Source organism: Balaenoptera physalus, assembly GCF_965194825.1.
Source record: "Balaenoptera physalus genome assembly, chromosome: 16".
Classification (NCBI taxonomy): Eukaryota; Metazoa; Chordata; class Mammalia; order Artiodactyla; family Balaenopteridae; genus Balaenoptera; species Balaenoptera physalus.
In genome coordinates this window covers 24508242-24526128 of record NC_138898.1, presented here as the reverse complement: position 1 = coordinate 24526128, position 17887 = coordinate 24508242, and the positions used below count along the sequence as shown (strand labels likewise).

General features: G+C 37.8%; 1 protein-coding gene across 14 annotated transcripts in view; it reads right to left on the bottom strand.

The window, feature by feature from the left end:
* NCOA6 (nuclear receptor coactivator 6) overlaps positions 1–17887 on the bottom strand; it is a 98823-nt gene that overhangs the window by 60906 nt on the left and 20030 nt on the right. Inside the window, exon 1 of one of the 14 annotated variants that reach the window (XM_082432118.1) lies at positions 13672–14300. The exons of the other annotated variants lie outside the window; for them this stretch is intronic. The gene's annotated coding sequence lies outside the window, so the exon portion shown is untranslated. Of the gene's footprint in view, positions 1–13671; positions 14301–17887 lie in introns of those variants that run through there. 14 annotated transcript variants of the gene reach the window in all.

Sequence of the window (17887 nt, the reverse complement as noted above, 5' to 3'; positions counted from 1 at the left end):
GAAATACCTATCTCAACTATTTTTTAATTCAAGAAAAAGCCAGTTTATAAGTCTCCAAAGGAACATTAATAAAAATTAACCTTTAAGAAAGGCCATAAAGAGGCTTCCCTGGTGGCGCATTGGTTAAGAATCTGCCTGCCAATGCAGGGGACATGGGTTCAATCCCTGGCCCGGGAGGATCTCCCATTCCACGGAGCAACTAAGCCCACGTGCCCCTAGAGCCCGTGCTCTGCAACAAGAGAAGCCAAGACAATGAGAAGCCCATGCACCGCAACGGACAGTAGCCCCCGCTCACTGCAACTAGAGAAAGTCCGTGCACCGCAAGGAAGACCCAACACAGCCAAAAAAAAAAAAAAAAAAAAAAGCCATAAAGAAAATCTCAATAAATCCAAAAGTAACAATAAGACAGTCAAAACCTCTGGTGACAATGCACCAAAATTATAAATTTAAAATAAAATAAAGAAACAAAGGCCTTTTCACCTTAAAACAACAACAAAACCCTTGGATTTGGGTTAAAAAAGAAACCAAAACTGCAAAATTTCTAGAAATAAGGAGACTACTACATATTGGAACCTAAAGAATACAGCCGAACCAGTAGAGAAGAAAATTCACACAGCCATGAACACCTATATCAGGGAAAAAAAAAAAAAAAAAATAAAGAGTTACACATTTGACTAAAAAAGTTAGGGGGAAAAAAACCAATAAAGTGAACTGAAAGGAAGCAAAATGAAGGAATACAGATAAAAACAAATTAATCAGAAAATCAGTAGCATAGACAAATTAGAACACTGGTACACTGGGGGAAAGAAATCAATAAAATAGTTAAACCACCAGTTAGTCTAGTAAGTAAAAATGGAAAAGTCCAGGGCTTCCCTGGTGGCACAGTGGTTGAGAATCTGCCTGCCAATGCAGGGGACATGGGTTCGAGCCCTGGTCTGGGAAGATCCCACATGCCACGGAGCACCTAGGCCCGGAGCCACAACTACTAAGCCTGCGTGTCTGGAGCCTGTGCTCCGCAACAAGAGAGGCCGCGACAGTGAGAGGCCCGCGCACCGCGATGAAGAGTGGCCCCCGCTTGCCACAACTAGAGAAAGCCCTTGCACAGAAACGAAGACCCAACACAGCCAAAAATAAATAAATAAATAAATAAAGTTATTTTATTTTAATTAAAAAAAAAATGGAAAAGTCCAAATATATAAAATAAGAAATAAGAAGAAAACAGCCACAGAAACAAAGGAATTAAAAGGACAAGAGACTATTTTGCTCAAGCTTTTGCTCAGGTCAATCTATGTAAATATGACAATGCCCCCAAAAGCACCACACACAGATTTAATGAAACACTATTAACCCTGTAGAAAGAGGATAATACCTAAAACTATTCCAGAGCAAAAAGAAAACTTCCCAATTCTTATGAAGTAAAACAACGCTTCTTGATTAAAAAAACAAAACAAAACAAAAAACCTCAAATATATAGAAATATACTAGCATTTCCTTAACATGACAAAATATATCTTTTCAGCCCAAAAGCCAGCAGCTTGCTTAATGGAGAAAGATTAGAGGCATCTGTCATCTAAAGCTGGGAAGAAGTTAGAGGGTGTGACCAAGATGGCAGTTTCTGGAAGACCCTGAGCTTACCTCCTCCCACAGGAATACCAAAATTGCAACTAATACAGAGCAACTCTCTGTAAGAATGACCTGAAGACTAGCAGAAAAGATTTTCCACAACTAAATATAAAAAGAAGGAACCACAATAAGGTGGGTAGGAGGGACAGAGACACGGTATAGTCAAAACCCATACCCTGAGGCGGAGTCAAGATGGCGGTGTGGGAAGACACAAAGTTAGCATCTCCCCACAACTAGGGTGCCTGCTGGCTACTGGTGGGGGACTCTAACACCCAAGGAGACAGGAGGAACCCGAGTAAACCAGCTTGCGGGATCTTGGTTCGTGAGCCTGGTGTTGGGTGGAAGCTCCTGCGATGGGAGCTCCGAGTCTGAACCACTGGACTAACAGAGAACCTCAGACCCCAGGGAATATTCATCAGAGTGAGGTCTCACAGAGGTCCTCATCTCAGCACCAAGACCCAGCTCTACCCAATAGCCTACAAACTCCAGTGTTGGAAGCCTCAGGCCAAACAAGTAAAACAGGAGCACAATCTCTCAAAAAAAAAGAAAAAATCAGACGGGAAAAAGTATGTCACAGATGAAGGAGCAAGGTAAAAATCTACAAGACCAAATAAATGAAGAGGAAATAGGCAATCTACCTGAAAAAGAATTCAGAGTAATGATAGTAAAGATGATACAGAATCTTGGAAATAGAATGGAAGCACGGATTGAGAAAATACAAGAAATGTTTAACAAAGATCTAGAAGAACTAAAGAACAAACAAACAGAGATGAACAACACAATAAGTGAAATGAAAAATACACTAGAAGGAATCAAAACAGAATAACTGAGACAGAAGAACGAAAAAGTGAGCTGGAAAACAAAATGGTGGAAATAACTGCCAAGGAGCAGAATAAAGAAAAATGAATGAAACGAATTGAAGACAATCTTAGAGATCTCCGGGACAACACTAAACGCACCAACAATGGAATTATAGGGGTCCCAGAAGAAGAGAAAAAGAAACGGTCTGAGAAAATATTTGAAGAGATTATAATTGAAAACTTCCCTAATGTGGGAAAGGAAATAGTCACCCAAGTCCAGGAAGCAGAGAGAGTCCCATACAGGATAAACCCTAGGAAACACACCGAGACACATATTAATCAAACTAACAAAAATTAAATTCAAAGAAAAAATATTAAAAACAGCAAGGGAAAAACAAAAAATAACATACAAAGGAATTCCCATAAGGTTATCAGCTGATTTTTCAGTGGAAACTCTGCAGGGCAGAAGGGAGCAGCAGGATACACTTAAAGTGATGAAAGGGAAAAACCTACAACCAAGATTACTCTACCCAGCAAGGATCTCATTCAGATTTGATGGAGAAGTCAAAAGCTTTTCAAACAAGCAAAAATTAAGAGAATTCAGCACCACCAAACTAGCTTTACAACAAATGCTAAAGAAACTTCTCTAAGCAGGAAACACAAGAGAAGAAAAAGACCCACAAAAACAAACCCAAAACAATTAAGAAAATGGTAATAGGAACACACGTATCGATAACAACCTTGAATGTAAATGGATTAAATGCCCAACCAAAAGACAAAGACTGGCTGAACGGATAAAAAAACAAGACCCATATATATGCTGTCTACAAGAGACCCACTTCAGACCTAGGGACACATAAAGACTGAAATAGTTAAACCACCAGTTAATCTAGTAAGTAAAAAGGGAAAAGTCCAAATATATAAAATAAGAAATAAGAAGAAAATAGCGGGGCTTCCCTGGTGGCGCAGTGGTTGAGAATCTGCCTGCCAATGCAGGGGACACGGGTTCAAGCCCTGGTCTGGGAAGATCCCACATACTGCGGAGAGACTAGGCCCGTGAGCCACAACTACTGAGCCTGCGCGTCTGGAGCCTGTGCTCCGCAACAAGAGAGGCCGCGATAGTGAGAGGCCCGCGCACCGCAATGAAGAGTGGCCCCCGCTTGCCGCAACTAGAGAAAGCCCTTGCACAGAAACGAAGACCCAACACAGCCATAAATAAATAAATAAATAAAATTTTTAAAAAAAAGAAGAAAACAGCCACAGAAACAAAGGAATTAAAAGGACAAGAGACTATTTTGCTCAAGCTTTTGCTCATGTCGATCTATGTAAATATGACAATGCCCTTCACATGACAATGTGAAGAGATGGAAAAATATATTCCATGCAAATGGAAATCAGAAGAAAGCTGGAGTAGCAATACTTGTATCAGATAAAATAGACTTTGAAATAAAGACTGTTACAAGAGACAAGGAGGGACACTACATAATGATCAAAGCATCAATCCAAGAAGAAGATATAACAATTATAAATGTTTATGCACCCAACATAGGAGCACCTCAATACATAAGGCAAATGCTAACAACCATGAAAGGAGAAATCAACAGTAACACAGTAATAGTAGGGGACTTTAAAACCCCACTTAAACCAATGGACAGATCATCCAAACAGAAAATAAATAAGGAAACTCAAGCTTTAAATGACACAATAGACCAGATAGATCTAATTAATATTTACAGAACATTCCACCCAAAAGTGGCAGAATACACTTTCTTCTCAAGTGCACACAGAACACTCTCCAGGATACATCACATCTTGGGTCACAAATCAAGCCTTGGAAAATTTAAGAAAACTGAAATATCAAGCATCTTTTCTGACCACAACACTATGAGACTGGAAATCAATTACAGGAATAAAACTGTAAAAAACACAAATACATGGAGGCTAAACAGTGCGCTACTAAATAACCAAGAGATCACTGAAAAAATCAAAGAAGTAAAAAAATACATAGCAACAAATGACAACGAAAACACGATGACCCAAAACCTATGGGATGCAGCAAAAGTAGTTCTAAGAGGGAAGTTTATAGCAATTCAATCTCACCTCAAGAAACAGAAAAATCTCAAATAAACAATCTAACCCTACACTTAAAACAACTAGAGAAAGAAGAACAAAGAAAACCCAAAGTCAGTAGAAGGAAAGAAATCATAAAGATCGGAGAGGAAATAAATGAAATAGAAATGAAGAAAACAATAGCAAAGACCAATAAAACTAAAAGCTGGTTCTTTGAGAAGATAAGCAAGATGGATAAACCCTTAGCCAGACTCATCAAGAAAAAAAGGGAGTACGCAAATCAATAAAATTAGAAATGAAAAAGGAGAAATCACAACTGACGCTGCAGAAATTCAAAGGATTATAAGAGACTACTACAAACAACTATATGCCAATAAAATGAACAACCATGAAGAAACGGACAAATTCTTGGAAAGGTACAATTTTCCAAGACTGAACCAGGAAGAATTAGAAAATATAAACAGACCTATCACAAGTAATTAAATTGAAACCATAATTAAAAATCTTCCAACAAACAAAAGTCCAGGACCAGATGGCTTCACAGGTGAATTCTGTCAAACATTTAGAGAAGAGCTAACACCGATCCTTCTCAAACTCTTCCAAAAACTTGCAGAGGGAGAAACACTCCCAAATTCATTCTACGAAGCCACCATCACCTTGATACCAAAACCAGAAAAAAATATCACAAAAAAGAAAATTATAGACCAATATCACTGATGAACACAGATGCAAAAATCCTGAACAAAATACTAGCAAACAGAATTCAATAGCACATTAAAAGGATCATACACCATGATCAAGGGGGATTTATCCCAGGGATGCAAGGATTCTTCAATATACACAAATCAATCAATGTGATACACCACATTAACAAATTAAGGAATAAAAACCATATGATCATCTCAAGAGATGCAGAAAAAGCTTTTCACAAAATTCAACATCCATTTATGATAAAAACTGTCCAGAAAGTGGGCACAGAGGGAACCTACCTCAACATAATAAAGGCCACATATGACAAACCCACAGCAAGCATCATACTCAATGTTGAAAAACTGAAAGCATTTTCACTAAGATCAGGAACAAGACAAGGATGTCCACTCTCGCCACTCTTATTCAACATAGTTTTGGAAGTCCTAGCCACAGCAATCAGAGAAGAAAAAGAAATAAAAGGAATACAAAATGGAAAAGAAGAAGTAAAACTGTCACTGTTTGCTGATGAAATGCTACTATGCATAGAAAATCCTAAAGATGCCACCAGAAAACTACTAGAACTAACCAATGAATCTGGTAAGGTTGCAGGATACAAAATTAATGCACAGAAATCTCTGGCATTCCTATACACCAACAACGAAAAATGAGAAAGAGAAATTAAGGAAACACTCCCATTTACCACTGCAAAAAAAAATAATAAAATTCCTAGGAATAAACCTGCCTAAGGAGGAGAAAAACTTATACTCAGAAAACTATAAAACACTGATGAAAGAAATCAAAGATGACATAAACAGATGGAGAAATATACCATGTTCTTGGATCGGAAGAATCAATATTGTGAAAATGACTATACTACCCAAAGCAATCTACAGATTCAATCCCTATCAAATGCAATGCAATCCCTATCAAACTAGCAATGGCATTCTTCACAGAATTAGAATAAAAAAATGTTACAATTCATATGGAAACACAAAAGACCCTGAATAGCCAAAGCAGTCTTGAGAAAGAAAAACGGAGTTGGAGAAATCAGGCTCCCCAACTTCAAACTATACCACAAAGCTAGAGTAATCAAGACAGTATGGTACTGGCACAGAAACAGAAATATAGATCAATGGTACATGATAGAATGCCCAGAGATAAACCCACGCACATATGGGAACCTAATTTATGACAAAGAAGGCAAGAATATACAATGGAGAAAAGACAGCCTCTTCAATAAGTGGTGCTGGGAAAACTGGACAGCTACATGTAAAAGAATGAAATTAGAACACTACCTGACACCATACACAGAAATAAACTCCAAATGGATTAAAGACTTAAATGTAAGATCAGACACTACAAAACTTTTAGAAGAAAACATAGGAAAAACACTCTGACATAAACCACAGCAAGATCTTTTTTGACCCACCTCCTAGAATAACGGAAATAAAAACAAAAATAAATAAATGGACTTAATTAAACTTAAAAGGTTTTGCACAGCAAAGGAAACCATAAACAAGACAAAAAGACAACCCTCTGAATGGGAGAAAATATTTGCAAATGAAACAACAAAGGATTAATCTCCAAAATATACAAACAGCTCATGGAGCTCAATATCAAAAAAACAAACAATCCAGTTAAAAAATGGGCAAAAGACCTAAACAGACATTTCACCAAGGAAGACATACAGATGGCCAAGAGGCACATGAAAAGATGCTCAACATCACTAATTATTAGAGAAATGCAAATCAAAACTACAATGAGGTATCACCTCATGCCAGACAGAATGTCCATTATCAAAAAAGCTAGAAACAATAAATGCTGGAAAGGTTGTGGTGAAAAGAGAACCCTCCTGCACTGTTGGTGGGAATGTAAATTGATACAGCCACTGTGGAGAACAGTATGGAGGTTCCTTAAAAAACTAAAAATAGAACTACCATATGACCCAGCAATCCCACTACTGGGCACATACCCTGAGAAAACTATAATTCAAAAAGAGTCATGCACCCCAATGTTCATTGCAGCTCTATTTACAATAGCCAGGACATGGAAGCAACCTAAGTGTCCATCGACAGATGAATGGATAAAGAAGATGTGCCACATATATACAATGAAATATTACTCAGCCATAAAAAGAAACAAAATTGAGTTGTTTGTAGTGATGTGGATGGATCTAGAGTCTGTCATACAGAGTGAAGTCAGTCAGAAAAACAAATATTGTATGCTAACGCATATATATGGAATCTAAAAAAAAAATGGTACTGGTGAACCTAGTTGCAGGGCAGGAATAAAGAGGTAGACATAGAGAATGGACTTGATGACATGGGGTGGGAGGGCGAAGCTGGGGCGAAGTGAGAGTAGCATCGGCATATATACACTACCAAATGTAAAATAGTTGGCTGGTGGGAAGCAGAAGCATAGCACAGGGAGATCAGCTCGGTGCTTTGCGATGACCTAGAGGGGTGGGATAGGGAGGATGGGAGGGAGGCTCAAGAGGGAGGGGACATGGGGACATGTGTATGCATATGGCTGATTCACTTTGTTGTACAACAGAAACTAACACAGTATTGTGAAGCTATTATACTCCACTAAAGAGCTATTAAAAAAACAACAACAAAAAAACAACCCATACCCTCAGGTAGGCAACCCACAAAGGAGAAGATAATCACAATTGCATAGGTTCTCCCCAAGGAGCGAGGGGTTAAAGACACATCAGGATCCCCAGCCCAGGGATTCTGCACCGGGAAAATGAGCCCCCAGGATACCTGGCTTTGAAGGCCAGCAGGGCTTATGTACAGAAGAGCTAGAAAGCTATAGGAAACAGAGACTCTGCTCTTAAAGGGTGCATGCCAAATCTCACATGCTCTCCAAGCACAGAGGCAGTAACTTGAAAGGAGCCTGGGTCAGAACCACTTGCTAATCCTGGACAGCCTCCTGGAGAGGTAGGCATCAACTGGGGCACGACCTGGGGACACAGACATTGGCAGCAGCCATATGGGGGAGATTGTTTTACCATGAGGACACTGGTGCTGGCAAGAGCCATTCTGGAATACTCCCTTTAGCCTATTAGTGCCAGGGGCTTTCCCACCCACCAGCGGGCCAATACCAGCCTCAGCCCCCTAGGGATCTGGCCCCTCCCACCCATGGGCCAACACCAGCCCAGAGACCCCTGGGGCCCTGTAGCCAGTTGCACCAGGACCCAGCCCCACCACCAGTGGGTTTGCAGCCACCCCATGAGGCACGACCTGGTTGGGAGCCAGCCCTGCCTACCAGCATGTCCACAGTACTTGGCCCTGCCACAAAAGAATGACCCACACAGCCCACACAGTGGGCACCCCAAGAGTATATAGCTCTAGTGACCAGAGGGTAGTATGCTGCTGGGCCCCATAGGACACCTCCTACATAAGGCCATGTCTCCAAAATTGGGAAATGTAACTGACCTACCTAATACATAGAAATAAACAGAAATTTAGGCAAAACAAGGAAATAGAGGAATATATTCCAAACAAAGGAACAAGACAAAACCAAAGAAGAAGAACTAAACCAAGTGGAGATAAGCAATCTACCTGACAAAGAGTGCAAGGTAATGATCATAAGATGCTCAACAAACTTGGGAGAATGAATGAACAAAGTGAGAAATTTAACAGAGTCAGAAAATATAAAGAAGAACCAAACAGAGCTGAAGGACACAATAACTGAAAAAATACACCAGACGTAATCAACAGTAGATCAGATGATACAGAGGAATGGATGAGCAAACTGGAAGTCAGAGTAGTGGAAATTATACAAGCTGAACAGAAAAAAGAATTTAGAAAAATGAGGCTAGCTTGAGAGACCTCTGGGAAAACTTCAAGCATATTAACATTCGCAGTTTAGAGGCCCAAGAAGGAGAAGACAGAAAGGGGTAGAGAATTTATTTGAAAAATAATAGTTGAAAACTTCCCTAACCTGGGAAAGGACACGGACATCCACATCTAGGAAGTACACAGTCCCAAACAAGATGAACCCAAAGAGGTCCACACCAAGACAAATTATAATTAAAATGCCAAAAATTAAAGATAAAGAGAGAATCTTAAAAGCAGCAAGAGTCGGGAGTTCCCTGGTGGTCTAGTGGTTAGAATTTGGCTCTTTCACTGCCATGGCCAGGGTTCAATCCCTGGTTGGGGAACTGAGATTCCGCAAGCCACACTGCATGGCCAAAAAAAAGAAAAAAAAGCAGCAAGAGAAAAAACAATTAGTTACATACAAAGGAACTCTCATAGGACCATGAGCTGACTTTTCAGCAGAAACTATACAGGCCAGAAGCAAGTGGCATGATATAATCAAAGTGATGAAAGGAAAAAAAACCTACAACCAAGAATAGTCTAACCAGCAAGGCTACCATTCAGATTTGAAGGAGAGATAAACAGCTTTGCAGATAAGCAAAAGCTAAAAGTTTAGCACCACTAAACCGGCTTTACAAGAAATGTTAAAAGGACTCCTCTAAAAGGAAAAGAAAAGACCACAACTAGAAATATCAAAATTATGGGGAATTCCCTGATGGTCCAGTGGTTAGGACTCCATGCCTCCACTGCAGAATGCACGGGTTCGATCCCTGGTCAGCAAACTAATAAGATCCCATAAGCTGTGTGGCGTGGCAAAAAAACAAAACAACAACAACAAAACCCCCTCATTTGTAAAGGAAAATATACAGTAAAGGTAGAACAACCACTTATAAAGCTAGTATGAAGGTTAAAAGGTAATAGTAGTAAAATCATCTCTATCCACAATAAGTAGTTAAGGGATACACAAAACAAAAAGAGGTAAAATATGATGCCAAAACATTAAACATGGTTGTGGGGGAGTAAAAGTGCAGGGTTGTTAGAATGTGTTTGAACTTAAAATAATGCACACGCACATATATAGCTGTATATGAACCTCATGGTAACCATAAAACAAAAATCTATAATATATACATACAAAATAGAAAGGAATCCAAACATAACACTGAAGATAGTCATCAAATCACAAGGGAAGAGAGCAAAATAAAGAAGAAAGGAACTAAAAAGAACTATAGAAACAACCAGAAAACAATTAACAAAATGGCAGTACGTACATACTATTAATGATTAAATGTAAATGGACTAAATGCTCAAGAGGCAAAGAGTGGCTGAATAGATACAAAACAACACCCGTATACATACTGCCTACAAGAGACTCACCATCTAAAGACACACACAGACTGAACACAAGGGGATGAAATAAGGTATTCCTTGCAAATGGAAACAAAAACAAAGCTGGGGTAGCAATACTTGTATCAAACAAAACAGACTTTAAAACAAAGACTAACCAAGACTATTTTAAACCTCGGCTCTTTGATTTCAATGTTTTCGTATTTCCCTGAGAAACTGGAACTCATCTGGTACAAGATCTTTAACTCTTCCTTCTTCCATTAGTGGCTATTCTCCACACTCTTCTCTCATCTTCCTTCTTTCAAAAAGTTAACACCAAGCTGGGAGCTAAAATGGAGGCTACCTAACAATGCCTGGTTCATCTCTATCATCACCTCCACCCTAATTTTTCATTGATATACTTAAGGAAACACTAAGAGTCAAAGTTATCAACAGCACTGGAAACTAAGACTGCTGCTCAAAGAACTGTTGGACTCATAGATGACTTTTCTGCCAAAGAGCAGGCAGGAATGGGGCTTTAGATACAGTAGAGCCAGCAGGGAAGGTAACAGATTTTTAACTAACCTCCTCCAACTACCTGCTCCAAAACAGCTTTCTCCAGAGGCAGCAATGGCTGTGGTAAGTCACATCACCTTACTGTGAGAGACTCACTTAGTATGGTCAGGGCTATTACATGCCCACAGCCTTCCTTCTCTACTTCAGATTCTATAACATACAAAGTAGTATATGCACCCTGAGATTTGAAAGCAATTTCAGGAAGGGCTGAGAGAGCAAAAGCCCTGGGAGCATTACATTCTGGAAATCACAGTTATTTGCAGCCTAGGCTTCAAATGATCAAAAAACAAATCCTCTTTTCCAAAGTCAAATTACCAGGTCAGAGGACGGGATTTCCCCTACTCAATCCAGCAGGAAACACATAAATGACTGCTGGACACTAGAAAGTATTCAGAAACTATGTGCATCAGTTAGTCCTTTAGTTTAACATCTGATAGGAGAATTCCTACAGCTACCAAATAGCCAACGAAGGAAACTGTCTACCCTATTTGGCACATACTAGACCTGTATACCCCTCTCCTTATTCAAGGAAGAATAATTGAGGGGAGAGATAGAAAAACATTCTGTAACATAAAAGAAGAGAAACTCTGCATCTGTAATTCAGAAAATGAATATATAAGGAGCAACAGGTTAAATTCTAGAAATCAACTACATTACTCTCAACAAATTTGATAAAACACACTGAAATAAGAGCTCAAAGTTCACAGGCAGAAATGAAAAGAACTAGTTGAGATGCAGGCAGAAATAAGACAGGGGGAAAAGAAAGGTAAAAAATTACAAATATGCTGTAACAGAATTCAAATCTTAACTAGAAAAAGTAAAGAGCAGAATACTTAATTAGAAATGTGGAGACAACAAATTTGAGAAGTTCTTCCAGAATGGAGAAAGAAAGGACAAAGTAATGAAAAGTATGAGAGAGGACTGACAAGGAGAGAAGAGAGAAATAAACTTCAAATAATTTGTTATCCCTGAAACAAATGGACAGAAATAATAATTAAAGATTTTTTAAAAAGGAAATGTAAACTTTCCTGAGTCAAAGAATCTTCTGCATCTCCAGCTCTAAAGAGCTTACAAAAGACCAGGCAAAATTACTAAAAAGATAGTGACAACTGGATTTGTTCTAGTGAAATTTTCAGATTTCAAGGATAAAGAAAATGCCCCAAATCACTCAAGAAGGAAAAAACAAGTCATACACAGAGGACCAAAATTCGGTCTGGCCACAGAGTTTTGCTTTGCAAGACCACAAGATAATGGCAAAATATTAAAGAATTAACAGTGGAAAAAATAATGTGACCTAATAATTCTGCTCCCTCCCCCACCAAGTTGTCATTCAGTGTGAAATCAATATAATGATACTTTCAGATGTATACCAATTACGTACTTTTCACAAAAATATTATCTGAATAATAATTAACCAAAAACAAAGACCTTGAGAATAGGAAGGAAGAAATGAAATCAGTTAAACATAGGGCTAAGTCTAAATAATTGTTACAAATGATTAGCACCAAATGTTATTTTTAAAAAATGATTATTCAAAAGGAAGATAAGGTACAAAATAAAGATAAACTATTATCAGTCACCATCATCTTCATTTGAGTACTATGAACAATTTTGCTAAAATGCTCTGTCATTAATTTAATGGGTTACTCCTCCCCACCATTAAACGATAGAGTTTTAGACTAGGTCAAGGAACACTGGTCTATTCTAGATACCTCATACAATAAGAACCATACAATAAGTGGCCTTTTGTGACTGGCTTCTTTCACTTAGCTTCATTTCTCCAAGGTGTTATAGCAAGTTCACAGTACTTCATTTTTTTTTTTAATTAATTAATTTATTTATTTATTTTTGGCTGTGTTGGGTCTTCGTTGCTGCGCGAGGGCTTTCTCCAGTTGCGGCGAGCGGGGGCCACTCTTCATCGCGGTGCGCGGGCCTCTCACTGTCGCGGCCTCTCGTTGCGGAGCACGGCTAGTACTTCATTTTTTAAATTACCAAATAATATCCCTTTGTATGGAAATACCATATTCATTCATTCATTCATCAGTTAATACACATTTGGGTTGTTTCCACCATTCACTATTATGAATAATGCTGCTATGAATATTTGTGTACAAGTTTTGGTGTGGAGATATGTTTTCATTTCTCTTGGGTGTATATATATATATACCTAGAAGTGAAATTGATGGGTTATATGTTATCTCTATATTTAACCTTTCGAGGAATTGCCAGACTGTTTTCCAAAGGAGTTACACCACTTTCCATTCCCATCAGCAGTATACAAGGGTTCCAATTTCTCCACTTCCTCACCAACATTTGTTATCCTTCTGATTATAGCCATCCTAGTGGGTGTGAAATTGTATCTCATTGTGGTTTTGATTTGCATTTCCCTGATGACTAAAGGTGTGTTGAGCATATTTTTATGTTTACTGGCCACTGGCATAATTTCTTTGGGGAAACATCTATTCAAATCCTTTGCCAATTTTTAAATTAGGATGTTTGTCTTTTTATTACTGAATTGTAAGACTTCTTGATAAATTTTAGATATAAATTCCTTTTCAGATATATGATTTACTAATATTGTCTTCCATTTTGTGGGTTGCTGTAGGTGACTTTTTATTTAGTTCTCTTCTGATTGTTCATTAACGGATGTTGTGTCATATTTTTTGTGTGTGTGTGTGTCATATTTCTTTACAGGAGATGACTTTGTTTTGTAGTTGGGACAAATTGGTTGAGTATTTGGAAAAAATTTTATAAGTTCTCACTTCAGGACTTCCCTGGTGGTCCAGTGGTTAAGACTCCGTGCTTCCACTGCAGGGGGCACAGGTTCGATCCCTGGTTGGGGAAGTTCCGCATGCTGCCATGGTGCAACCAAAAAAAAAAAAAAAAAAAAAATTCTCACTTCATAATTGTCCTAGTCTGTCCGAGCTGCTATAACAAAATTCCATAAACTGGATGGCTTATAAACAACAGAAATTTATTTCTCATAGTTCTGGAAGCTGAGAGGTCCAAGATCACTGTGCCAGCATGGTTGGGTTACAATCTGCCAACTTCTTGCTGTGTTCTCACGTGGTGGAAGGGGCTGGGAGTTCTGTGTGATCTCTCTTATAAGAGCACTAATCCCATTCATGACTGCATGAGGGCTCCACCCTCATGACCTAAGCACCTCCCAAAAGGCCCACCTTCTAATACCATCATATTGGGCATTATGACTTTGACATATGAATTTTGGGGGAACACAAACATTCAGACCTTATCAACAATGTATACTAAAAAATTCTGGCTAAAAAGTTAAATACAGGGACTCCTCTGGCAGGCCACTGGTTAAGACTCCGTGCTTCCACTGCAGGGGGCGTGGGTTCAATCCCTGGTCCGGGAACTATGATCCCACATGCCACGTGGTATGGCCAAAAAAAAAACCAGAAGTTAAATATAAAAAATAAAACCATAAAACTACAATCACAGGCTGGTTATATATTCATATACAGTATATTTATCATTTCACGGACTGAAGAGCTAAAGCAAAATATAGATTTTATTATATAATTTCATTGTTATTTTTAAAATTTTGCAGGACAAAGTACACAAGAGTAAAAAGGCAAAATACAAGTTGGGAATTACATTTGTAAATGACAAAAGGTTAATAAACTTAACATTAAAGTACTCTTAAAAATTAAGGAAAACATTAACATCCCAACAGAAAAATTGGCCCCCCAAATGGAAAATTTATAAAATTAGAAATAAAAGTCATCAATAAATATATGAAAAGTTTTTTCATTTCATAAGTAATCAAAAAAAGAAGCAAATGAAATATGCCTTTCTTCCAACATCAAATGGCAAATATTTTTAAAATGAAATACTCAAATGTGGCAAAGGTACAATGAAATAGATTAACATTCATATTTTGCTTATACATGTTCATTCTCCTTAACATCATAACTAATCCTAACCTCTAGGAATCTAACTCAATAAATAATTAGAGATGTGGTTAAAGATTTATATTTGAAGGTGTTTATCAAAATATTAATAATAGTGAAAAACTGGAAGCTAGCTCAAGGCTCTACAGCAGAAGTGGTTAATCAATTTAAATGTACTCAAATATTGCTTCTCCATTAAAATTCATGTTTTCAGGAATACTTAACATCATGGGAAATGTTCACATTTTAAGTATAAGAAGTATATAAAACTGATTCATTATTTCAATGTTCTTAATGTTTGTATGCATGTTGGGAAAAAGACAAAGGAAACTCAATAATAAGACAAACAACCCAATAAAAAATGGGCAAAAGATCTGAACAGATACATTACAATAAGTACACGAAAAGATGTTCAACATCATTGATCATCAGAAGAATGCAAATTAAAGCTACACCTACTATAATGGCTAAAATTAAAAAGAATGATAATATCAAATGCTGACAAAGATGCAGAGCAACTGGAACTCTCATATGGTGGGAATGTAAAAAGGTACAAACAATCTGGCAGTTTAAAGTTATAAAGTTTCTTATCATAAGACCCAGCAATCTCACTCCTAGGTATTTACCCCAAATAAATGAAAGCATGTCTACACAAAGACTTGCCTATGAAAATTAATAGCAACTTTATTTACAATAGCCTCAACTGAAAGTAAACTGGAAACAAATCAAATATTTATCAGTTAGTAAATGGATAAACTGAAGTATATCCCTACAATAGAATACTGCCAAATGATAAAAAGGATCAACTACTGAAAGGATTCTCAACCAGTGTAGGGAGGGGATTTTGTCCCCTGTTGGACATTTGGCAATGTCTGGAGACATTTCTGATTGTACAAATGGGGAGGGGAGTGCTAATGGCTTCTAGTGGATAGCTGTCAGGAATGCTGCTAAATAACCCACAATGCACAGGACAATCTCCAAGACAAAGAATTATCCTGTCCAAAATGTCCACAGTGCCAAGTCTGAAGAACTCTGAACTGCTGATACATGCAAAAACATGAATGAATCTCAAAAACTTCATGGTGATCAAAAGAATATTTCTATGATATTCTAGAACAGGCAAAACCAACTTACAGTAACAGACATCAGATGGGTACTTGCCTGAGACTGGGGTGGGGACTGATTACACAGGGATGAGGTACCTTTGGAGTGAAAATGGTCTGTATCTTGATTATGGGGATATATACATCTATTCAAATGAAAACTGTACGCATAAAATTAGTGCACCTTACTGTATGTGAATTATACATATAAGATCAGTAAAAAATAAATTGTTGAAGCTGGGTGAAAGGTACACGGGGGTTCATGATAGTATTCTCCTTTCATATCTGTCTCAATTTCCAAGACAAAATGTTTTTTTAAAAAATACATATGTATATAAACACTAAATGATACAGGGAGAAGCCTTAATTGAATCTTTAAACACACACACACAAAACCCACTCAAAATTAAAATCTCATTGTGAGAATGATCTTTGTGTTATGTATCTTCTCTTGAAGGGGAAAGAATCTGATGTGAAAGATAGAAGGAAGAAAGAGATATAGTTTGATACAGGGAAGGTAAAGAAAATTTCACAAACTACTCCTCACCACCACCACTCCTTTTAATGTCCCATTTAGTCCCAGCCTGGCACTAAGCCATGTCTTCTGTGGTAGATAGACTTCTAAAATGGCCACCAATTATCCCAGCCTCCTGGTATTCATGCCCTAGTGTAATCTCCCCTGCCCCCTCCTCCCCCTGAGGGATGGCCTAGTGACTTACTTCTAACCAAAAAAATACAGCAAAGGTGATGGGATGGCACTTCCATGATTAGGTTATAAAAGAATGAGACTTCCATCTCCCTAGGAGACTCTATTGCCTTCTCAGCTTGCCATGCTGGAGAGGCTACAAGGCAAGGAACTGACAACCAGTAGCCAGTGAGAAACCAAGGCCTTAAATCCAACATCCCTTGAGGAAGTTAATTCTGCCAACAACCAATTAAGCTTAGAGGAAATCCTTCTTTAGTCAATCACTGAGATGAGACTCCAGTCCTGGCTGACACCTTGACTGCTGCCTGTGAGAGACCCTGAAACAGAGGGCCCACCTAAGCCAGATTCCTGACCCATGAAAACTGTGCCCTAATAAATGTGTGTTGTTTTAAGCTGCTAAATTTGTGGTAATTTGCTATGCAACAATAGATAACTAATGCACCCTCCTTCGAAATCCTGCTGAACATTCACTTCTTTTTAAATTATTTGGCAGTTTTTTAACAAGTTAGATATACCATACAACCTAGCAGTACAACTGTTAGGGATTTACTCCAGAATAAGTGAAAATATATCTATACAATGACTTGCACAAAAGTGCTTACAGTAGCTTTATTCACAATCATCAAATACTGGAAACAACTCAACTGTCTATCACAGGTGAATAGATAAACAAGCATGGTATACCCATACAACAAAACACTACTCCTCATTCAAAAGGAATGAACCACTAACACAAGCAACAACATGGATAAATATCAAAATCATTCTGCTGAAAAATAAAATAAAATAAAATATTTAGACTAATGCTGGCCCACTATAAAAGCTCAATAAACGCCAGCTATAATAAAAAAAAAAGAAAAAAGAAATTTAGAGCCATATCTGGCATGTAGTAAATGCTCAATAAATGTTAGTCATTTTCATTAAAAAAAAAATCATTCTGCTGAGTGAAAGAAGCTAGACTCATAACAGAACATAATGTATCAATGCATTTACATAAAGTTCTAGAAAATGCAAAGCAATATACAGGTGGAGGGGCTAGGAGGGACAGACTGCAAGGAATATAAGGAACTTCTTAGGAAGATGGAAATTTTCTGTATCTTGGTTGTGACAGTTGTTTCATAATAAATACTGTAAACTAATAAGTACATCTGTCAAAATTCACTGAAACATGTTTCACTTTTAAATGGTGCAGTTTACTGTATGTAAATTATACCTCATTAAGTTGACCAATAAAAAAAAATAATAATAATAACCT